The sequence below is a fragment of the Hyperolius riggenbachi genome, chromosome 3 (genome assembly GCF_040937935.1).
Source record: "Hyperolius riggenbachi isolate aHypRig1 chromosome 3, aHypRig1.pri, whole genome shotgun sequence".
Classification (NCBI taxonomy): domain Eukaryota; kingdom Metazoa; phylum Chordata; class Amphibia; order Anura; family Hyperoliidae; genus Hyperolius; species Hyperolius riggenbachi.
Window position 1 is genome coordinate 260,071,864 of NC_090648.1, and position 25,390 is coordinate 260,097,253.

At 45.0% G+C, this 25,390-nt stretch overlaps 1 protein-coding gene across 1 annotated transcript in view; it reads right to left on the reverse strand.

Annotated features, from left to right (window-relative positions):
• NAPEPLD (N-acyl phosphatidylethanolamine phospholipase D) overlaps nucleotides 1-22,305 on the reverse strand; it is a 39,402-nt gene extending 17,097 nt beyond the window's left edge. Inside the window, exon 1 of the mRNA XM_068272677.1 lies at nucleotides 22,017-22,305. The gene's annotated coding sequence lies outside the window, so the exon portion shown is untranslated. The remainder of the gene's footprint in view (nucleotides 1-22,016) is intronic.
• Between the last annotated feature and the right edge of the window lie 3,085 nt (nucleotides 22,306-25,390).

Here is a 25,390-nt window from a genome sequence, read left to right on the forward strand (position 1 = left end):
ATAAAAGAGCATTTTTTCCGTTTTGCATACATCACTATTTACAAGCTTATAAAAAAAAAATAGAGAGAAATATTTCATCTTTACATAGATATTTAAAAAGTTTAGACCCTTAGGTAAATATTTATGTTTTTTTTTTTTTATAGTAATGGTTTTTTTTTGTTTTTTTTTTATTAAACATTTTATGTGGGCATTTTTGGGAGGGTGGGGTATAAAAGTGTTTAATTTGGGGAAATATTAGTGTATTGTAATGTTTTTGAGGATTTTCTTGTAGTTTTACTTTTTGGCCACAAGATGGCAATCTCGATTTTTTTTACATGACGTCACTCTAAGCGTACAATGTACGCTTAGAGAGACACAGCTTCAGAAAGAGCGAAGCTTCCGAGAGAAGCTGTCGCTTTTTCAGCGGGGGAGAGGAATCAATGATCGGGCTCCATAGCCCGATAAATTGATTCCGTGGCTACCGTCTCCGCGGCCGGGAGTGCGCGTGCACGCGCGCGATCGGCCGCGGGAGCGCGCCTGTCCTCCTTGACGTTTTTATACGTCAAGGAGGACAAAGTGGTTAATTATTTTTTGTTGAATAGAGGGAAAGGGATTAGAACCTTTTTGACATTTACTGACCTGCTCTCTGTCCTTTTGAAGAATTTCCCTGATATTTTCTCGCTGGAACATTACTGGCTTTAGTATGAAACCTGGTGGTCCATGAAAAATTAAATAAAGGAAAAAGTTCCCCGCGCTAAAAATTAATTAATTCTCTTTGTTGCTGTCTTGGACAACACTGAGGAGTTTTGCCCACGTCCTGACAGAAGAAGATGAAGTGAAATTTTCTCAGATACATTCTGAAAGGCAGCAGCACATCATTCTTAAATTAGTGAGGCACGCCCCTCCCAGAGGAAGCCACAATCTATTGCCCCCTACAACAGTTATGGCATATTACAGCAACAGTTACAACATGGAGATTTTGGGTTACTATTCTGATTTCACATGGTGTCAGAAAATTGCATGTTCACATGAATGACTTTAACAACATAACAATGCTGTGTATACTGTACAGTAATGTCTTTCTAGGTTTTCATGTGCTTTGAATTCATTGCCACATGCCTTTGCTATGCCAGGTATGAGTCAATATAATAATTGTTCTCTCAAATATATACTGTATATATAAAATCTGCTTCTTCAGAAGATGCAAACTCTGACTGGTCTAGCTGCCTAAGCAAGTTTATGTCCAACTTTTTAAACCTTACTAGCCATTATTTTTAACAAAAACAGTAATACCTATTTTGCATGAAAAGCTTGTGCATTGCTGTCCTTAGGTAGTTATTTAACATGGAAACAAGGGTCCTTTTACTCTTTATGAGTTGCTCTCAGTTATAACCGAAGGGATAACTGATTTTCAAAGGAATGTCCATGTTTTCCTATGGCTCAGTTCACACTATACACATTTTTTTTACTAAAAGCTTTTCACAATGTACTGCTATGGAAAGTTAAAACACATCAGTTTTTCAGCGTATAGTGTAAAAGTGGCCAAAGTATTAACCCCTCCTCCTCTCGAATATACTCAAGGTGGGATATGATTGGTCCATTATTACCGCATACATTTTCAGAATCCTAATGAGGAACATCAATCAGAGTTTAACCTGATTCCACGGCCAGCTCAGTCCCCGAACCTCAAAACTACAGTATTGAGAATTTGTGGGACAAAGTCAAAAGATCACTTCAAAGCTATGAACCGCCACCATCCAATCTGACCCAACATAGAGCTGCCATTATGTCAGCATGGGCCAATATTCCTCAGCAACAGTATTAGCATCTTGTTGAGTCCATGCCAAAAAGAACATCGACTGTGATCAGAGCTAGAGGTGGACCAATTCGTTATTAGAGGGTGTCTCTAATGTTTTGGCCACTCTATTTATATACAGCAGCAAGTGCTATCATCAAATGCTGCTAATGCCGAAAAACACTAGCAGTCCCTGTTAGAAAGTTGCTAGGCACAGTGCAGTATAAAGTGCATGCTTGCAGTTACTTCAGTCATGTATTATAATTCATTAGGTAGAGAACATGACTGTTCAGTTCAAATACAAAAAACAGTGTCACAGTCACCTGCACAGTTCTAGAGGAATTCATACCACCCAGCATAACAGTATTATTTTGAAACTGGAGTACATTCGACTGTTCTCCACTTTAAAAGTACAGTAAAACTGCTTTGTGGACTGTATGACACATGATAGCCAAGTTGCTTCTGCAACACTAGTTTTTGGTTTTATCTCTAACAAACGCTATAAACACCGAGACTGTACTTTCTGTGTGCGTTTGTGTGTGTACATACTTGTGGGTTTACTGACTTCACCCTAAAATTGGCTCTAGAGTGTACTAGGGACTTTAGATTGTATCTTTGAGGGACAGTTAGCAATTTAAATTGTTTGAGGCTCACTGCAGCGTTTTACTTAAAAATTGAAAAAGATTTCTGCCCCTTTCCTGCACAATTCCAGCCTTCCCAACATCATAGACCGTGCTGGAATTATTCAGATGGCGCAGCCCCCCAGCTCTGTCCAGCTTAGTTGTTCTAGCAATACTAGCAATACCAGCTGGCATTAGGAAGAAAGGGTCTTGTGGGGCTGTTTTTTTATGTTGACAAATAAAACAAAAACACTGAAGTGAGGAGATGTGTGGTGCTAAAGACAGCTCGACAAAAAGTAATCGCCCAGGATCTGATTGAAATAGCCTAGTATCTTGCTTTAAAGGGGGTGTGTGTGTGTGTGGGGGGGGGGGGGATTTGTTTGGGGCTTCCTCAAGCCCCTGGCAGCCTGTCCCTTGTTGCAGCTCCGGTGCAAATGCCGACGAAGCACGTGGCCATGCTCACGTGGCCTGGAGCGTTCTGTGCAGGCTCAGAAGTACTGCACCTGCGCAGAGCGCTCCAGGCCGTGTGATTGCGAGCGGTGCAGCCACATGCTGGCGGAGTAGATGCTGATGGACACCGGAGCTGCGTGGGGGAACAGATGTGATGCCAGGGGCTGGAGGAAAGCAGGTAAGTAGAGCCTTTTTTTTTCCCCTCACAATTGTCCTTTAAAGTACTCCTGAACTATATTTAGTAACCTGTTAAAAAAAAAAAAAAAAAAAAAAAAAAGCTACCGCTTAACTCACCTACTGCAGGTTCCATTCGCAGACTTTTTCACCTTGTTAGCTCTCCCATTCCGCCACCGTGCCCTCTCGTATCTGCATCAGGTGTGGCTGTACACACACTACATTCTCATTATTGCCCAAGTTTCATCTAGCGCAGGGGTTTCAAACTTGCGGCCCGCGGGCCCTTTGCTGCCCTCGATACAATATTTTGTGGCCCTCGCCGGCAAAAGCTTCCTTATAGTTCGCTTCAGTGCTCCCAAGTAATCCGCTGCATCCCCGCCGCTAAACGAGCAGAGCCCCCAAATCGCCCGGGGGCAATCCGCCGGCATTTCCTGGAAGGGGCAGAGCTTTCAGCTTCAGCTCTGCCCCTCCTGACGTCAATCGCCGCATGGATCGCCGCCTCTCCCCGCCCCTCTCTGTGAAGGAAGAGTGAGAGGGGCGGGCAGAGATTGTGAAATTCCTTATGCGGCCCAGCCTCATCCTGACTTTGCCTCCTGCGGCCCCCCAGGTAAATTGAGTTTGAGACCCCTGATCTAGCGTGTGTACGCAGCTTTACTGGGGATGTGTGTACAGTGATTTTTGCATACCCATCCAATCATTCATTGATTGGGAAAAAAAATGTTCCCAGCAATCTTTGCAAAACTTTCCAGACGACACCTTGTGCTGCATCCTATTTCCTATTTACAGTTATGAAGAGAAGAGCTATGGTGTTGTTCAGCACAGAGGACCTTATTGGTGGGCTCAATTTTTATCAAATCATTATCCAATCATTTGCACTAAAATAATAAACATAGGAAAAAAAAACAGTTCAACAGCTTTATTTCTCTAGTCCAATCACATCTGAATCACAATGAATAAAGATGCATCTTTTTCAGCCAATAGAATTCAAAAAACAAAATCGCAAATGGGCACACAAAAGTTAAAAAACTCAAGGAAATTGGATCACAAAACACAGGGGAAAAAGTAGCTAAAAATATGCAAACAAATCACTCTGTGATTTGTGATTGCAAGTGGAAATCACTTGCAATCCAGCCCCCTGTTCATCCAGCCCCCTGTAGTTCTTGGGTTCCATCCGTTCTCCTGCAGTCAGCTCAGGTAAAGTCCCTGACTGAGCCAGTGGGGGGATACTGGCCATGGTCCCGTAGTTGGGAGCGCTCTGCGCAGTAACAAACCTTAACTGTGCAGGTAGTGAACGCTCCCAGCTACGGGAATGTGACTAAGGAGGCGCATGAGCAGTAGTCCCAGACTACCCAGGCTAACAACAGGAGAACAGAGGGGACTGGACAGACACGAGGGAGCCCCAGGTAAGTATAAATCCTTGTGTAGCATTGTTCTCAGGTTTACGTTAAAGAGACTTTAGATCAGGCATGGGGAACTTGGCCCTCCAATTGTTAAGGAACTACAAATCCCACAATGCATTTGCCTTTATGAGTCATGACTGTGGCTGTCAGACTCCTGCAATGCATTGTAGGACTTGTAGTTCCTCAACAGCTGGAGGGCCAAGTTTGCCCATGCCTGCTTTAGATCATGCTGCATAATCAAGGTCATAAACAGGTTTGATTTACTGGGAAAGTGTAAAGTATTTCTATGCTATATACATCAAACTTGCCTGCATAAAGTATCCACTATTTTGGTTGATTATTTAATACCATTATTAATGCAATAAAAAAACATATATAAATCACTAAATAATGCTTCTAAGGCTTTCAGTTACCTTTTCACAAGAACAAATCTTGTTGGTTCAGTAGTTGAATATTAAAACATTTTTCAATGCCAAACTTTTCAAAATCTCTGAATAATTTATTTCATAAATGTTTAAAAGTCAAGCAGTCAAAAGCTACAACAGGCCCTCTGTAAACAGAATAGCAGATTACAGACAACAGATCTACCTGCATTGTTAAGGTGGCCATACACTGGTCGATGTGCCATTAGATCGACCAGCTGACAGATCCCTATCTGATCGAATCTGATCAGATAGGGATCGTATGGCTGCCTTTACTGCAAACAGATTGTGAATCGATTTCAGCCTGAAACCGATCACAATCTGTTCAGCTGCTCCTGCCGCCTGTCTCCCCCCCCCCGTATACATTACCTGAGGCTGGCTCCCGGGCGTCTTCTCCGCACTGCACCGCACCGCTGATCTTGCTCCATCCCGGCGCTTCCTGTGTTACTCCGTGACCAGGAAGTTCAAATAGAGCGCCCTCTATTTCAACTTCCTGGTCACCGGAGTGACACAGGAAGTATAAGCGTACACTGGGACATGCGGAAATGCGGTGCAGCGAGGAGAAGAGGACCCCGGAGCCAGCTTCAGGTAATGTATACATGCTCGGATCGGGCCCGAATCGTACGCCGCAAGCGACGCGCTCCTACCGCCGGGCGATCGAGGGTAATTTCCCGCACGGCGCGATCGACGGTCCGATCCGATTTCGGGAGGGAATCGGATCGGCGGGTGCGTTTAGCGCAAGCGATTGGCAGCAGATCCGATCCCAGGATCGGATCTGCTGTCGAAACGGCCGTGAATCGAGCCAGTGTATGGCCTGCTTTATGTAACTGTTCTATCCATTGTGCTGCATTATGCAGCAGGTCAATCCTAGTGCAGATGACAGTAGTTAATATCATCAGCTGTAGCTCCCAGAAAGTTCTATTTATAGCATGGTTTTTCACATTCTTATGGGTTTGCCTGTGTTGAATCAGCTCACTAGTTTCTACATTTTCTGTGAATCATTGTGATTAAAATTAAATACTGGAAACTATAGAAATGCAGATTAAATAACACGTGATCCACTGTGAGGCCTCCTACACATATTCGAGAGGCAAGGGGGGCAGGGTGCGCCATCGGCACACTGAGGCCTGGTGCACACCAAAACCCGCTAGCAGATCCGCAAAATGCTAGCAGATTTTGAAATGCTTTTTCTTCTTTTTCTGTAGCGTTTCACCTAGCATTTTGCAGTTTTGTGAAGCGTTTTTGGTGTAGTAGATTTCATATCTTGTTACAGTAAAGCTGTTACTGAACAGCTTCTGCAACAAAACCGCCTGCAAAACCGCTCTGAACTGCCGTTTTTCAGAGCGGTTTGCGGTTTTCCTATACTTTACATTGGAGGCAGAAACGCCGCCGCAATCCAAAATCTGCAGCAGCCCGGGAGTATGCGTTTCTGCAAAACGCCTCCCGCTTTGGTGTGCACCAGCCCATTGAAATACATTACCCAAGCGTTTCCACATCCGCAAGCGGATCGAAAAACGCTGCCGAACCGCTCTGGTGTGCACTAGGCCTAAGTGTGTGTGTGGTCTGTACCTGTGGATGGACTACACCTGTCAGTGGAAGTTTCTGTTTTTTAGTTACATGGTGATCACTACTGAAAGCATTGAGAAGACTGTGGCCAATTGGTTATTTCTGATTGACTTTATGTTAATATACGACAGGTTAAAATGCTGTAAAACTTAATTGGTACAGTAATGAATTGCAAGAGACAGTGATCTTTATGTAAACAGCACACCCTCCAGCTAGTTTGTCTATTGATGACACTCGGAAGGAAATAAGTGATATAATGCTGGGTACACACAATGCTTTTTTTTGGTCGATTTTCCGTCTGATCGAATTCTGATTCGATTTTCCAATTTGATTCTGTTATCTATTCTTATCCATTTCCATTCACTTCTATGAGAAATCAGAAAAACGATCGAAAATAAGAACGGACATGACGGAAAATATCTATCTAACCATCTATCTAACACAAAATTGTATGGTGTGTACCTAGCGTTATATACTATTGAGAAAAACACAAAACTATATAGAGAAACACAAAACATGTACTGCATTAACTGTGCAACATGTGCTATGCCAAGTTGAACATGAATCTATGCACCAGCAGGAAAAAGAATTGCATACAAACAGCATCTTCTGTTGAAAAATATACATATCTTTTATTGACTCACATAACCAATGAATTAACACAATTTAAGAAATAGACTAGCCCAAAACCTGTCAGTTCTGTCAGATTTTAACTGCTTACTTTTTTTTTGCTGGAGTGGTCTTTTTAAACAACACCTGTTGTCTGGTGTCCTTAACTCTTTGGCTACAGTAATGTCTGAATCACACACCTGAAACAAGATAGCGGCTGATCTAGTCAGACGTCAGTTAGAAACATTTGATATGCATGCTTGTTTAGGGTCTATGGCTAAACCTATTAGGCCCCGTTCACACTTGCTTTTTGGCATGCAAACGGACCGGATCCGGATCAGGACCTGATCCGTGCGCCAGATGAACCGTACGGTTCCGATCCGGATCCGGTCCGTTTGCATCAGGCATGCATCAGGCTGTCATCCGGATCCGTGGGGTAAAAAAATAACAAAATTACCATAAAATTGTTGGGGTCTGCAGAAGGTGCACCTGTAGAATCAGGTCCTCCGCTGTAGGCCTCACCTCCACCTCCGACATACTGCCAAAACAGCTCCAGCACGTGTGCCACTGCTGCTCCACTCCAGATATGCTGGGCCCATGTGTCCCCATCCGAAATGGCCGCTATAAATACGCATAGGAAGTGGGGTAGAACGTCCAGTGTTTGTCTCCAGTGTGTTCTGTGCTTCCATTTCCCATTGGTTTCATATTTCCGGATGGTGCAGTCAGGCTCCGGTCCGGGTGCGTGCGCCAGATGATCCGGAACGGAAAATAGCGCATGTTGGAAAAGCGCCCGGAGTCCGGCTCCGTACAGTACGGAACGGACGCGTGTGAATGTCCGCATAGCCTTTGCATTGCTATGCAGAACGTACGTTCCTTTCGTACAGTATACGGTCCGGATCCGGCCCGGCGAATCCGGACAGGGAACACTAATGTGAACCGGGCCTTAGAAGTAGAGGCTCAACAAGACAGCCGGACAATCTGAATTGGTACTAATTTATGAACAGAGGCGCCAATGTAGGATAAAACGTCTAAAAACAGTTTAAAAAGGGGGAAGATGGTGGACTTAACTCCCTCTAGGACAGACAGACAAAAGTTAGTTATTTTACTACAAAAATAACATTTATTGGTGACTCCAGTATGCATACTGAAGTCACCAATGTTATTTTTGTATTAGAATAACTAACTTTTGTCTGTCTGTCCTAGAGGGAGTTAAGTCCACCATCTTCCCCCTTTATAAACTGTTTTTAGACGTTTTATCCTACATTGGCGCCTCTGTTCATAAATTAGTACCTAGTCTAGTCCACCCTTGGTGGAGGGGTAATATCCCCATTTTCTTGTCTACAGAGAGCGACTTCTTATACCTGAGTGGGGTCAGGTTATAATTCTCCTAGCTGGTAACCCACTCTTGAGAGTATATTTAATATTGGTTTAATTTATCCACTTGTAACCAAACTACTACAGTACACTATATTGGGCTCTCGGTTTCCTCCTTTTGTTTTACATAGACAATCTAAATTGTTTAAAAGGAAATAAATATGTCAACCTCCACATCCCTCTCAGTTCAGGTGTTCAGTTGAGCAGAATATAGGCGTATTGGAATGTGAAAGTGCTTGCAAAGTGCATACTACACGGGATAGGGTAAGGAACATGATCACAACTATGCTCAGGATGTGAAGAAGGAAGTCAAGGGAAGTCCCCTATTTGTATTGCTGGGGTTTAAATACCCACTTGCTCGGGAGCTGGCAATGAGTGTCCACCATATTTTGCAACAGAAAGTGCAATTTTCATGCCATGATATTATATACTGTTTGCAAAGTGGACTCTTTGCTGTTTCTATCTGGTTCCCAACTGATAGTAATCTTACTAGTCTTGTTAAATAATGGAAAAGCATCAGCTGTGTGTCAGTCATATGGAATAAAACTACTTAGTCATACAAAATACAGTAATGTAAAAATGGTTTATCAGTAACTGAGCTCAACTCCTCTCATATCTGGGAAAGATGCCATCTGGGCCAGGTGCCATATTATGTATCATAATTTTATTTGGACATGCCTGCACACCTTCCTTTGTGAAGAAATTAATGTTGAAGTTGGAAGACTGGCAACAACCCACACAAGTATTATCAATCAGCCGAAGGTAGCTCCCTTGAAAATGCAGAAGCAAAACATGTATTTATTATGTCAGCTTTAAAGGGAACCTAAACTGAGAAGGATATGGATTTTTCCTTTTAAAATAATACCAGTTGCCTGACTAACCTGCTAATCCTGTGTTTCTAATACTTTCAGCCACAGACCCTCAACAAGCATGCAGATCAGGTGCTCTGACTGAAGTCAGACTGGATTAGCTGCATGCCTGTTTCAGGTGTAATGCTGGGAATAGACGGTACGGTTTTGTACCATGCAATCGAGCCGCTGATGTCTCGATTGATAATTTCCGACGTGTCCGATCACCCGCCGGATCGATTCCCCACTCGATACCGCGGGCAGGACAATGGTAAAAAACGAAAAGAAGATAAGAAGCGCCCACAGGGACAAGCGGGAATCGATCTGGGCGACCGCGAGGACGCGCCGGAATCGAGCCAGCGGCTCGATTACACGGGCAAAAACATACCGTGTATGCCCAACACGAGAGCCAGATACCACTGCAGCAAATTGATCAGCAGGAGAGTCAGGCAACTGGTATTGTTTAAAAGAAAACATCAGTTTAGGTTCCCTTTAAGGGCCCTTTCACACCAGCAGTTGATAGGCAGTGAAAAGCATGCTTAGTAACTTGCTTAGTAACTGCTCACTAAGGGCCGGTGCACACCAAAAACCGCTAGCAGATCCTCAAAATGCTAGCAGATTTTGAAACGCTTTTTTTTATTTTTCTATGGCGTTTTGCTAGCGTTTTGCGGATTGCTGCTGCGGTTTTCAGTATAGTAGATTTCATATATTGTTACAGTAAAGCTGTTACTGAACAGCTTCTGTAACAAAAACGCCGGCAAAACCGCTCTGAACAGGCGTTTTTCAGAGCGGTTTGCGTTTTTCCTATACTTAACATTGAGGCAGAAACGCATCCGAAATCCAAAAAATGCCTCACCCAGGCATTTTTCGTTTCTGCAAAATGCCTCCCGCTCTGGTGTGCACCACCCCATTGAGATACATTGACCAAGCGGATCCGCAGCCGCAATCGGCTGCAGAAACGCTGAAAAAGCCGCTCGGTGTGCACCAGCCCTTTGTGTGCAGTTCAACTATCCATGTAAAAGGGCCCTTAATTCCATCTTCTACAACAGTCTTCCAACTTAACTTTTAGGAGTGCTATCTATATTGTCAGCCTTCTTTTAAGCTTATGTACAGGTAGTCCCTGGTTAAAAAACAAGACAGTGGCTGTAGGTTCGTTCTTGAAGGTTACCTAACCTGATAAAAAAAAAAAAGTTTAACTTACCTGGCGCTTCTACCAGCCCCCTGCAGATGTCCTATACCCACTCTGTCACTAATTCATTCTCCAGTCAAACCCCTCCCCCACAGCAACCCACTGGTCTGCGAAATCAGGAGGCAGCATACTGGGGCCATGCATCAAAACAAAATTAGGGAGCTGTGGGGAACTGGAGGATTGCACTTTGACGGCGCAGGTACAGGAAGTCTGCAGGGGGGCTGGTAGAAGCCCTGGGTAAGTTAAACTCTTTTTCTATATATCAGTTAGTTTCACTTTAAGTAAAATGTGTATTTAAATTTGTAAGCTCTCTGCGGTCTCTGTCACTTACCGTAAGTGACGTGGTCATGTTGGGTGTGCCATTCGGATCGGTTGGTGGAACACATGTTGGTCGTATGTAACCTGGTGATTGCCTTTACGCTATATTTTTAAAACTTTCAGGTTTTTATTTGAGTTTAATGCCATTAGCCATTTGTTTTTTGAAAGCCAAGACTCTTGACTTTCCAACAATATGTAGTTATCCAAAGGGGAGTAAATATCTTTTAAACAGGGGGCAGTCTAATTCAGTAGAAAGTACTGTATAATAAGTACGGAGCTGTACAGAGTAAGAAGCAAAGATAGGTACATAAAACTAAGGACCTGGTACACACAAAATACAGACATTGAGACATAATACAGAATTGATGGACATCAGTGTTCTCCCCAGAAATTTTTTCCAGCCGGGTGGCATGAAAAAGTAGCCGGGTGGGGCACAACAGGGGGCCGTGTAAGCTTTGCTGACAGCATAGCAGAAGGAGGAAACGAGCCGATATCAGCCGGGTGCTTACCAAAATTAGCCGGATGGAGGCCTGGGGAAAACACTGAGCCTCCATATGACTCTTGCTTTATTGCTAGGTACAGAGATGCTAGGTGAGATTTTCTGCCCGATTTACTGTCAGAACGATTATTTCCAACATGTCCGATCTGCTTTCTGATCAATTGCCGAGCATTTTCCGATCGATTTCCGTTCACTTCAATAGGAAATTGATCGGAAAATGCTCGAAAATCGATCAGAACGCAGATCGGTCATGTTTGAAATAATGGATCTGACAGTAAATCAGCCGGAAAATCTGTGTGTACCCAGTATTATATATGCACCATCTGTCTTAAAGTGAACCTGCCAAGTCAAAACCAGGAAAAACGGTTGTTTGATTGTTTTCAATGTGCTATTACAGTGCCTTTTGTTTGCGTTTGAAAAAAACAAAACAAAAATAGGCTTGATTTGCAGTACACAAATCCGGTTCACAGTGCAGGTGAAACAGACATCATATTGTTATACGTATTGGGCATCATTAATGGTTCCGATCAACCACTATTGTTCCGTCAATGTTTTTTGGGGTTGGTTCCTCTACCAATCATCTGATTGGTAAGGTTTTCATTATTTGTGGACCCCATTGTTGTGGAACCACAAGGCTCAGCATGTCCTACAGATTTAACTGAGAAGCTGCAAATTCACACATAGGTATGAACTGGGTTTTTTTTTGAGAAAATGCAAAGCTCAGCATGGTTTGAAAGGACATGCTGGCCCCTTGAGATTCCAGAGATTAGTGTATCCTAAGGCCCGGTTCACACTTGCGGTGGCCCTCCGGAATCGCCGTGCCGGAGCCGCACCACCTGCAGAACGGACGGAACGGACGCACGGCATAGCAATTAAAGCCTATGCGTCCGTTCACATGGGTCCGTTCTGCAGAACCGGAGCCGGGCCGGATCCGGACTCCGGCCTCCGTTCCAACATGCGCTATTTTTTCATCCGGCCCCTCCGGCAGCCGTATCCGGGGCGGAGCCGGACTGCACCATCCGGCCAATACAAACAAATGGGAACCGGAGGCCGCACAACACACTGGCTGAGAAATCCGGATGTTCTACCCCACTTCCTATGCGGATTTTTGCGGCGATATTGGCTGGGGACACATGGGCAAGCATTTTGGAGTGGAGCAGCACGAGCTGGAGGTGTTGGCAGGATGTTGGCAGCATGTCGGAGGTGGAGGTGAGTGCTAAACAGCAGAGGGCCTGATTCCACAGGTCCCCCTTCTGCTGACCTCCCAGACCCCAACATTTTTTTTTTTTTTTACGTTAACTTTGCCAAACGGATCCGGATCGCATCCTGATTACCACCTGATGCAACCTGACCGGATCCGGATCGGATCCGGATCAGAACCGTACGGTTCCGATCCGGATCCGGTCCGGATCCGGTCAGGTCATCCGGTCCGTTTGGCAAACAACCGCTAATGTGAACCGGGCCTAAGGGTTAAAAAAGAGGGGGTGGGAATACACTTCAGGACAGAGCTTTATGTGTGCAAGCTGACCTAAGGTCACAGCTTTTTTTTTGCCTGTACCTATCAGATCAGACTGCTTTTTTTTCCCCTTCAGCGCTGCTGTCTGTGTGCTGTTCTCTGGGCAACCAGGACATCCCGCTCTCTGCAGCGAGTGGAGATCTGCTCCATGCGTCTGACACCCGGGGGAGGAAGTGAGTGATTGCCTGCACTCCTCTCTTCAGTCTGACAAAAGTGCCGTAATTCAGAGATGGGAAAGTTAGTACGGCACGTAATTGTACAATTGTACGGTGGGGACTGGGGAGGGAGAGAGACAAGTGAGACAGCCATGAGGAGGAAAGGAGGCAATAAATACCAAGATTACAAAGCCAGACGGGCTGTAGTTTGCCCAGCTCTGCTTTTAGTCACACAGGCTCCAGCGTCCCTTCACGATCGTGCAAGCACAGAGTGAGACTGCTTGCAACGTACCTCGTTCTAACTTCCTAGAAGAGCACTATGCAGTATAACAGATGGCCCCGCCTATTGCCATGCCGAGCCAATGAGTGTACGAGCCCGCCGGAAAGCGGGAGATCTCGTACGTACGTAGAGGAGCTGAGCTTGCTGGGCACAGAGGAGTCAGCGCTGAGTGCAGAGAACAGCGCTGGCTTTTCTAATATGCAAAATAGCAGCCGGGCGGGGCCTTAATTCACCCGGGCGGCGCGCCCACTTAATTGATCCTGGGGAGAACACTGGACATCATAGTAATCACAGTGCGAGCACTGTTAAAACAGCACAGGAAATTTGGGTGCAGCCGGCACCACTATAGACCGTAATAGGAATTACAGCTATGGAAGTGCTCAGTGAGTGATTTGGGGGCCGTCAAAAGACGGAGCTCAAAATACTTTTAAAGCACTAATTTGCCCCCAGCAATAGCTAGCAGTCGAATTGCATCTTTCCCCACGATCCACAGCGATCTAGAGGGGAAATAGTAATTAGCACCGCCGAGACTTGTGCAGGAGCAGGGTAAGCCGTATATTAGCTTTACCCTGTACCCAAATCTCCTGGCGGCTATTTCATAGGTATGCATCACAGTGACAAATGTAGCTTGATTTTAACAAAATGTACAGAAACATCCAGGACACAAAAGAGAGAGAGACCCCTGCCCTTGTAACTTTACAATCTAATGCACAGGTGTCAAACTCAAGGCTCATGGGTCGAATGTGGCCCTCCTTGCCATTTTATATGGCCCAGAGAGCTTCCAATGTGCATCATTGTAAGCAGTAAAAAAACAACAGTACACTCCCCATCCAGAGGAGCACACAAGTGAAAGTGTTTCTGGTTGAAACATATTGGCCTCAATTCACTAAGTTTTATCAAACACTTTATCAAACGTTTGATAATTTACCTCATGGGTAAAATCTAATTTTGAATTCACTAAGGTGTTATAGATTTATTGAATATTTTATTAATAAAACGTTCAATAAATCTATAACACCTTAGTAAATTCAAAATTAGATTTTACCCATGAGGTAAATTATCAAACGTTTGATAAAGTGTTTGATAAAGCTTAGTAAATTGAGGCCTTTGTCTTGAGCCGGGGTGCAGCAACAACCAATGGGACCCCCTAGCAAAATTAGGATCCAAATCCCCCCTATGTGGCTGGTAAAACACACTAACCTACACACCTTCCTTGGGTCCATTTCCCTAAATAGCAGTAGCACAGAGGAGCAGTGTAAGATTTACCTGCCCTAGTAGTGCTGCATCGTGTCTAGTCTGTACTTCCCAGTAGCTACACGCTCAGTACTTCTATACCTCCATATGGATTAATATGAACGCCAAAGGTATGGTTCAGAGTGTACGGCTGCTGGAAAGAACAGAGGAGACCCAAAGCAGTGGTATAACAGGTAAATATTTAACTGCTTCACTGCGCTACTCAGCAGAAGGTGGAGTAGTGGAGCCTACACGGTTGCTATAGTTACGCCACTTAGTTTGAGACTGTTAAAGGTTAGATTTTAACCACTTGCCAACCGCCCCCAGCCGATGGGCGGCGGCAAAGACTGGGCCTAAACGACCGCAATACGCCCATCGGCGGAGCGTGGTTATGCGGCGATTGCGTCATTTGTGACGCGATCAGCCGCTGGCGACTGGCTCCGCCCCCCTCGCGCTGTAACCCACCGGCCATTCGGAAGCGCCGGCGGGTTACTAGCACCCGGATCGCCGCATGTAAAGTGTATAATAGGCTTCATAATGTATACAAAGCCTATTATACAGGCTGCTTCCTGCCCTGGTGGTCCCAGTGTCCAAGGGACCACCAGGGCAGGCTGCAGCCACCCTAGTCTGCACCCAAGCACACTGATTTCCCCACCCCTGCCCCCTGATCGCCCACAGCACCCCTCAGACCCCCCCCTGCCCACCCCCCAGACCACTGTTTGCACCCAGTTACCCCCCTAATCACCCATCAATCACTCCCTGTCACTATCTGTCAACGCTATTTTTTTTTTAACCCTAAACTGCCCCCTGCTCCCTCCTGATCACCCCCCCCCCAAGTACTGTATGCCTCTATCCCCCCTGTAATAACCCACTGATCACCTGTCAATCACCTGTCAATCACGCGTCAATCACCCCGTCACTGCCACCCATCAATCAGCCCCTAACCCGCCCCTTGCGGGCAATCTGATCACCCACCCACACCAATAGATCGCCCGCAGATCCGACATCAGATCACCTCCCAAGTGCAGTGTTTACATCTGTTCTCTACCCTAAACACCCACTAATTACCCATCAATCACCCCCTATCACCACCTGTCACTGTTACCCATCAGATTAGACCCTAATCTACCCCTTGCGGGCACCCAATCACCCGCCCACACGCTCAGATTGCCCTCAGACCCCCCCTTATCAATTCGCCAGTGCATTATTTACATCTGTTCTTCCCTGTAATAACCCACTGATCACCTGTCAATCACCTATCAATCACCCATCAATCACCCCCTGTCACTGCCACCCATCAATCAGCCCCTAACCTGCCCCTTGCGGGCAATCTGATCACCCACCCACACCAATAGATCGCCCGCAGATGCGACGTCAGATCACCTCCCAAGTGCAGTGTTTACATCTGTTCTCTACCCTAAACACCCACTAATTACCCATCAATCACCCCCTATCACCACCTGTCACTGTTACCGATCAGATTAGACCCTAATCTGCCCCTAGGGCACCCAATCACCCGCCCACACCCTCAGAACGCCCTCAGACCCCAGCCCTGATCACCTCGCCAGTGCATTGATTGCATCTATTTCCCCCCTCTAATCACACCTTGAGACACCCATCAATCACCTCCTGTCACCACCTGTCACCCCCTAGCATACCTACCCATCAGATCAGGCCCTAATTTGCCCCGTGTGGGCTCCTGATCACTCGGCCAAACCCTCAGATCCCCCTCAGACACCCTTCCGATCACCTCCCCAGTGCATTAATTGCATCTATTTTCCCCTCTAACCACCCCCTGAGACACCCATCAATCACCTCCTGTCACCCCCCTAGCACTCCTATCCATCAGATCAGGCCCAATACAACCTGTCATCTAAGAGGCCACCCTGCTTATGACCGGTTCCACAAAATCTGTGCCCTCATAGACCACCTGTCATCAAAATTTGCAGATGCTTATACCCCTGAACAGTCATTTTGAGAAATTTGGTTTCCAGACTACTCACAGTTTTGGGCCCGTAAAATGCCAGGGCAGTATAGGAACCTCACAAGTGACCCCATTTTAGAAAAAAGACACCCCAAGGTATTCTGTTAGGTGTATGACGAGTTCATAGAAGATTTTATTTTTTGTCAAAAGTTAGCGGAAATTGATTTTTATTGTTTTTTTCATAAAGTGTCATTTTTCACTAACTTGTGACAAAAAAATAAAGTCTTCTATGAACTCACCATACACCTAACAGAATACCTTGGGGTGTCTTCTTTCTAAAATGGGGTCACTTGTGGGGTTCCTATACTGCCCTGGCATTTTAGGGGCCCTAAACCGTGATGAGTAGTCTAGAATCCAAATGCCTCAATGACCTGTGAATAGGACGTTAGGCCCCTTAGCACACCTAGGTTGCAAAAAAGTGTCACACATGTGGTATCACCATACTCAGAAGAAGTAGTATAATGTGTTTTGGGGTGTATTTTTACACATACCCATGCTGGGTGGGAGAAATCTCTCTGTAAATGGACAATTGTGTGTAAAAAAAATCAAAAACATTGTCATTTACAGAGATATTTCTCCCACCCAGCATGGGTATGTGTAAAAATACACCCCAAAACACATTATACTACTTCTCCTGAGTACGGCGATACCACATGTGTGGCACTTTTTTGCACCCTAACTGCGCTAAGGGGCCCAAAGTCCAATGAGTACCTTTAGGATTTCACAGGTCATTTTGCGACATTTGGTTTCAAGACGGTTTAGGGCCCCTAAAATGCCAGGGCAGTATAGGAACCCCACAAATGACCCCATTTTAGAAAGAAGACACCCCAAGGTATTCCGTTAGGAGTATGGTGAGTTCATAGAAGATTTAGTTTTTTGTCACAAGTTAGCGGAAAATGACACTTTGTAAAAAAAAACAATTAAAATCAATTTCCGCTTACTTGTGACAAAAAATAAAATCTATGAACTCACCATACTCCTAACGGAATACTTTGGGGTGTCTTCTTTCTAAAATGGGGTCATTTGTGGGGTTCCTATACTGCCCTGGCATTTTAGGGGCCCTAAACCATCTTGAAACCAAATGTCGCAAAATGACCTGTGAAATCCTAAAGGTACTCATTGGACTTTGGGCCCCTTAGCGCAGTTAGGGTGCAAAAAAGTGCCACACATGTGGTATCGCCGTACTCAGTAGAAGTAGTATAATGTGTTTTGGGGTGTATTTTTACACATACCCATGCTTAGTGGGAGAAATCTCTCTGTAAATGGACAATTGTGTGTAAAAAAAAAAATTAAAAAAAATTGTCATTTACGGAGATATTTCTCCCCCATCTCTCGGGAATTGGCCTCATCCGCCACTGTTCCTAAATGATAATGCCCCCAGCCATGGGGAGGGAGCAGCAGGCGGCGATCTGTCACGATATTGCAAGCCATTACCACAATGCACCCACAACAGACCGAGATGATTTTCCAGCTTGCATGCTCAATACATTCGGTTACATACCGATTTTGAGCCAGGAATTGGTTAAATTGTCAATCGTCATGCATAAAGTTATTTCCACTTGCGCGTAGTATTTAAATTAGTTGCTGATTTGAAATATTGGTGTGTGGAAACAACAAATATTTTCAACAACATTGCCGGTAAAGTCATTTGGTCCTCTGTTTTCCGCAACTTTTGTTGGGTATGTGTTTGGACCTTTAAGGCTCGTACACACGTTGAACAAATCCATCCGACTGTCATCTGATTTTGGTCAGGAGGCAGCAAGGTGGCGGATGTGGCGTCACAAGGCTGATTCCTGAGAGATCTCTCTCTCCAATCTGGATTTATGGGCATCTTAGCACATATGCAATTACGTTTTTCTCCTGAGTTTTCTCCTAGGAGATAATTTTTCATCACCTCTTTACAATAATTTTTCAGCTCTTTGCAATAGAAAAAGCACCAAAAAGAAGGTGCAGAAGTACTATCAAAATTATTTTGAGCATTTTCTAGCATGCTGGTGGTTTAAAAGGCTTTTAGTTGACAATAAAAATATCACCTAGGAGAAAAGTCAGGAGAAAAAGTTTAATGCATATGGATCCTTGTGTTTAATCTGGATATCTGGTGTAAGGGTGCATACACACATCAGACTATAGTCTTTGGAAACTGAAAGATCACAGACCAATTTTACCACCCTTCATATAGTATGAGAGCCATACTCTACACAGTCTTTTCTATGGAGCTGAACTCCACATAAGAAAAAACTCTTTGCAAGATGCTGCACATACAGATGCTGTACAGACACAAAAGATCTGTAGCTGCAAAAGATCTGTTCCTACCAAAAATCCATCCCTGCAAATTGCAATGATAGTCTATGAGATCTGCAGATCATCGTACACACATGATTTAACTGACATTCATCTGCAGATCAAGCAATCATCCACAGATCTGAAAATCCATCCCGGTGGATCTGATCTGCAGATGAATGTCAGTTAAATCATGTGTGTACGATGATCTGCAGATCTCATAGACTATCATTGCAATTTGCAGGGATGGATTTTTGGTAGGAACAGATCTTTTGCAGCTACAGATCTTTTGTGTCTGTACAGCATCTGTGTGTGCAGCATCTTGCAAAGATTTTTTTCTGATGTGGAGTTCAGCTCCATACAAAAGACTGTGTAGAGTACGGCTCTCATATTACATGAAGGGTGGTAAGATTGGTCTGTGATCTTTCAGTTTCCAAAGACTATAGTCTGATGTGTGTATGCACCTTAAGATTACAAATGAATTACACAAACCAAAGTTTAACTACTATCTACATATATTCAAGGGTTTGAGATAACAGTGTTTGCAAATGATCTAGCTAAACACAAAAGCTGTGTCTTTAAGGGCCCTTTTCCACTAGCAATCACTAGCGTTCGCGCTGAACGCTAGTGATTGCGATTCAGCAAATGTACAAAATTTCGCAGCGATTTTCTGACGTTTGCGATCGCGATTTTGCTATGCTATGCACTGCATAGCAAAATCGCGGCAATAATCATTCCGCAGCGCGTTCAGGTAAAAAACGAATCGCGGTAGTGGAAATGACCTACCGCGATTCCTATGTTAAAAGCAAACTGTAGCGATTTGGGAAATCACTAGCGGTTTGCGTTTTTGTGATTCAGACATTGCAAACGCCGTAGTGGAAAAGAGCCCTAAAGGTGTGTACACACACACTACAGAAACTTGATTTCCTGGAACGATGGGTCTGTCAGACCCCTCCCGCCGGGCGTTCCAGCGACAGTACAGAGTGTGTACAGTCTGTCTGCAGACTGATAAGGCTGTTTCTGAACGATCAGCTGCCCAGCGGGAGGGTCTGACGGACCTGTCGTTCCAGGAAATCAAGTGTGTGTACGAGGCTGCGTACGTGTGTTCGAGGCTAAAGGTGCATACACACGCACTACAGCAGCCAACGACGAGTCCGTCGGCACCTCCCGCTGGGCGTGTGTACGAGGCTTAAAGGGAAGGTCCAAGCAAAATAAAAAAATGAGTTTCACTTACCTGGGGCTTCTACCAGCCCCATGCAGCCATCCTGTGCCCTTGTAGTCACTCACTGCTGCTCCAGTCCCCCGCTGGCAGCTTGTCGACTTTCGGAGGTCGGCGGGCCGCATTGCGTACATTTTTACGCATTCCCGCTGATGCAGGAACATTAACACAAACATTTTTACGCATTACTGGTTCAATGCGTAAAAATTTACGCATTGAACCAGTAACGCGTAAAAATGTATGTGTTAATGTTCCTGCATCAGTGAGAATGCGTAAAAATGTACGCAATGCGTCCCACCGACCTCCGAGGTCGGCAAGCTGCCAGTGGGGGACTGGAGCAGCAGTGAGTGACTACGAGGGCACAGGATGGCTGCATGGGGCTGGTAGAAGCCCCAGGTAAGTGAAACTCATTTTTTTTATTTTGCTTGAACCTTCCCTTTAAGCCTCATTAGTCAAATGATCTAGCTAAACACACTGGGCTGCACGGATCATTCAGAAACAGCCTTATCAGTCTGCCTGACAGACTGTACACACGCTGTACTGTCGCTGGAACAAGCGCCCATCGGTAGGGTCTGACGGAGCCATCGTTCGAGGAAATCATGCGTGTGCATGAGGCTTAGGCCTCATTAGTCAACTATTTAAAAATTTTCGCCATAGTGCCCCTTTAAGAGACACTGACGCTAATGGGATTGAAACATTGTAACTTTTTCTGAGCGTGTAACTGCCTGGATGGCATAAGGGCTCGTTTCCACTAGTGCGCAGCAGGCGTCTTGCGAGATGCGATGTCGGCACAGCTGTGACCTGCTCGCAGCCAAATCCCTCTAGCCGTGCTATGCATGGCTATGGGATTCAGACAGCGACGCATGAATTTATGCTGCAGGGCCTCAGGCTAAAGCCTAGTACACACTAGCAATTTTGATAGGCCAATCATTGGTCAATTTTACCACCTCCATGTAGTATGGCCATTTACCTATATAATCTGCATAGAATTGAAAATCTGTTTGGCCCTCATACTACATGGAGGTGGTAAAATTGGCCAATCATTGCCCAATCAAAATTGCTAGTGTGTACTAGCCTTAAGTTTCCATTGCTGCGATTTCTGGCCGATTCACCGCCCACAAATTCGGATAGGATTTGACAGCCTATAGAAGTCTATAGAGCGCATCCGAATTCGTGGCCGGGGAAAAATCTGAGGCCCTGCAGCATAAATTCATGCATCGCTGTCCGAATCCCATAGCCGTGCATAGCGCGGCTAGAGGGATTCGGCTATGTGCAGGTCACAGCTGTGTCGGCATCGCGTGGAAACGAGCCCTCAGATTTTTCCCCGGCCACGAATTCGGATGCCTCCTATTGACTTCAATAGGCTGTCAAATCCTATCCGAATTTGTGGGCGGGGAATTGGCCCGGAATCGCAACAATGGAAAAAAAAGTGCCTTCACAGGTAACACAATTGTCAATTCTACAGGAATGATACAATTAAATATTTATCTGTGATAAGTGACATTTTGAAATTTAGCCATCACAAAGAACATCTTTTAATTGTTCCAGGAAGGTATATAGTCAAATACATTTTTTCCAGTGCCTACATACACAACAACTGCACAAACGCTAATGCAGTCACCTTTCACTATGATCCAACACAGAGAATAGCAAATTCCTGTCAGGTTTGAAGGCCCACCTATTTTTTTTTCTATTGACCTCCATCCCGGGTGAACTTTAGTAAAGCAAGGCCACATAGAATCATGTGATGCTTTGCAGATCTTTTTTCTGCAGCAAGGAGCAAGATTTTACTGAAAGTCTTTTGACGGCTTGTACACATGTAACAGTACACAGGAAACCCTAGAAAGATGGCAAAAAAGCTGACCCTGTCCCGCAGCAGAATTCAATACTCATCCAAAGCACTTCATCACACCTATGGTAACGCAGAAACCCTCCCACATGCAGGAGTCCTGTATTCCCATGCCTGACTTCATTACATCAGCAGCACAGCCTGCTTCCTCATCAGAAGCATATACACACAAGCGTCCTTGTATAACAATACTGTACGTGGATGTAACAGGATATATATATATATATTAGAAGTGACAAAGCGAGCTCCGTGCTCACCTGTCCGTTTCCTGCCCCTGCTCAGCCAGCTGCATGTCCTCTACTGTCGACCTGTCCATGATCTCAGTCTGCTGGTCAGTCCGGATCCGATGCCCCCTACACTGGCTGCCCTTGCTGGGCCTGCTGCTTAGGAAGTTGTTATGGATACAATCCCTGCGGGGAACCGAGGCTGCACACGGCGACACGAGAAGGAACTGCAGGCAGCTCCGGAGAAGAGATGGGCTCCACCTCACCAACATGTCACGACGGTCCGCCCGCACTGTCACACCGCCCTGCCTGGCAGCGAATGGAAGCAGTGCGATAAACCAGGCTTAGTTGGCCGCCTGCTGGAGGCGTCGCTCGACAGTGGGAAATGGGTGTGCTGCCTGTGGACCCGTACTGAACTAGTGTAATTATTAATCCATCAACCTGTCGTGCAATCTGTTTGTGTAAAAGCTGATAAAACACCCAGACTTCAGATTTATTTATTTTTTTATTATATTATTTTTGATAGGTGCTGCTAAAACATTCTCTTATGAGCTGTGTTTGCATTGTTGGAGAGGAGAGGGGTCAAGTGATGAGGTTGAAATTTGATTCCAACAGATTTTTTTTTCCTTTGCGCAATTTAGGGGGCATGAAAAGTTTATTTTACTGGCGGAGATGCTGGAGGGCCAAGCATCCCACCCTCCTAAGATGAAGGCAGCAGTAGGGTTGGTCCGAAAGGACATTTTATAAAGTAACTAGTAAAAAAGGCCACAACCTCGACCACCGTCTCCCCCACCCCCTATTGCTGGCCGAAGGCCACCCGCGTGCTGCGCTTGCGTGCCAGACACATGAGGAGGCTGGGACAGGTGTTTTATTATATGGAATTGAGTCTGTGTTTGCCCATTGTAATATCTTTCCTCTCCCTGATTTACATTCTGAAATGTATCACTGGTGGTGACATCTTTAGTTCTGCCAGGTGATCTGTATGGAATGTTTGTTACTGAGAGTTCTATGCACACAGGGAGCTATTGCTTATGTGGCAGTTGGTAAAAGCTGTTTTTTCCCCAGAATGCAAGAAGGTTCTCAGACTGCAAACTGTCAGTACCGGGTGCACAGACACAGAAGGACGCAGGGACAGGGGTTTTATTATACAGGATGATACAGATACACAGTAGATGAAACCCTATTTATGTTTCACAAACTGATTGTCACTTTTATAAATATGGCAATCAGCAGCAATTTGACATTATTTCTGCACTTTTACGGCCATCAGCGGTTCCGTACATTTATGAACAGGTCTTTTAGGTTTTCTTTTTTCAAGCGCACAACTACAAAGGTATAACAGCGCTGCTTCCAGTAGTTTTTACTGAACTGTTGAGTGGACCCAAAGCACCTTCCTGCTTTCAACAATCTGGACACAACTGTGACAGATGTGCCATTCCTGGATTCGCCATTTGCCAAAAAGTAGCTCTCAAAGACGTTTCAGAGTTCCCCTTACCTTTGAGGCTTACTAGGCTCATACACGTCTAACATATTGTACAACCAACAGCACAACATGACCATCTGCACATCAAGTTCTTTACCTGACAAGTACGTACACGCACGCCAACCAACTCACTTAAAGGATACCCGAAGTGATATGTGACATGATGAGATAGACATGGGTACATACAGTTGGGCATGTGTATGACAGGCAAACAACCAGACGACCAATTGATAACATAACAGGCTGATCGCCAGATCCAACCGGTGGCTCAGCCTGCCCAACTATCATGCAGGTTGGAACGTGTGTACAAATCTTTTGAACAACTTTGTTGTTTTAGAATGCAGACATGTGCAGTTTGTCATTTAGCTTGCACGCATAGTATTTAAAGGATACCTGAAGTGACATGTGACATGATGAGATAGACATGGGTACATACAGTGCCTAGCACACAAATAACTATGCTGTGTTCCTTTTTTTCTTTCTGTGCCTGAAATAGTTAAATATCAAGTACGTAAGTGGCTGACTCAGTCCTGACAGGAAGTGACTACAGTGTGACCCTTACTGATAAGAAATTTCTTTTTACCTCTTTCTTGCTCTCAGAAGCCATTTTCTGATAGGGAAGTGTTTTATAGTTGGAATTTATTATCAGTGAGGGTCACCCTGTAGTCCCTTCCTGTCCGAGTCAGGACTGAGTCAGCCACTTACATACCTGATATTTTTACTCTTTCAGACAGAGAAAGGAAAAAAAAGGAACCCAGCATAGTTATTAGTGTGCTAGGCACTGTACATACCCATGTCTATCTCATCATGTCACATGTCACTTCGGGTATCCTTTAAATACTATGCGTGCAAGCTAAATGACAAACTGCACATGTCTGCATTCTAAAACAACAAAGTTGTTCAAAAGATTTGTACACACGTTCCAATCTGCATGATAGTTGGGCAGGCTGAGCCACCGGTTGGATCTGGCAATCAACCTGTTATGTTATCAGTTGGTCGTCTGGTTGTTTGCCTGTCATACACATGCCCAACTATCTTCAAACAGACCAAGTTTGGAAGATAGTTTGACAGATTGTTGGGATGTGTATGAGTCTTTAGAAAGCGGGTATTTGAGTCAAGAATGACATTTCAGAGCCTTTATATGGGAAGTGTTTTTTGATTACCAGAATGGTGACAATCAAGCCATAAAAACCTTCTACCAGAGCCAAGTGACATCCTGGAGCCTAGCAGGCATCTCTGATAGGGAGATCACACAGAAAACTGATAGGGCCCTTTTCCACTAGCAGTCGCTAGCGTTCGCGCTGAACGCTAGCGATTGCTGAATCGCAATTCCGCCGTTTTCCCGACGTTTGCGGCCGCGATTTTGCTATGCTATGCACTGCATAGCAAAATCGCGGCAAAAGTCGCGGCGCGATCGCGATCAAGTAAAAAACGAATCGCGGTAGTGGAAATGACCTACCGCGATTCCTATGTTAAAAAGCAAACCGTAGCGATTGTAAAATCGCTAGCGGTTTTGCGATTCAGCTAGCGCAAACGCGCTAGTGGAAAAGGGCCCATAAGGTTGAGTCCAGACCAAAGCCATAAACCTCCCTCGGGCAGCTTCAAAGAGAGTAGCAAACAGATGCCAAAGGGAGACAAGAGGAAGAGGGAATTTATTTATATAGCGCCGACATATTACGCTGTGCTGTACAGCGTATATTGTCTTGTCACTAACTGTCCCTCAGAGGGGCTCACAATCTGGTCCCTACCATAGTCATATGTTTATGTATGTATGTATTGTGTAGTGTATGTATCTTATTCTAGGGCCAATTTTTAGGGGGAAGCCAATTAACTTATCTGTATGTTTTTGGGATGTGGGAGGAAACCAGAGTGCCCGGAGGAAACCCACACAGACTCAGGAAGAACATACGAGCTCCATGCAGAT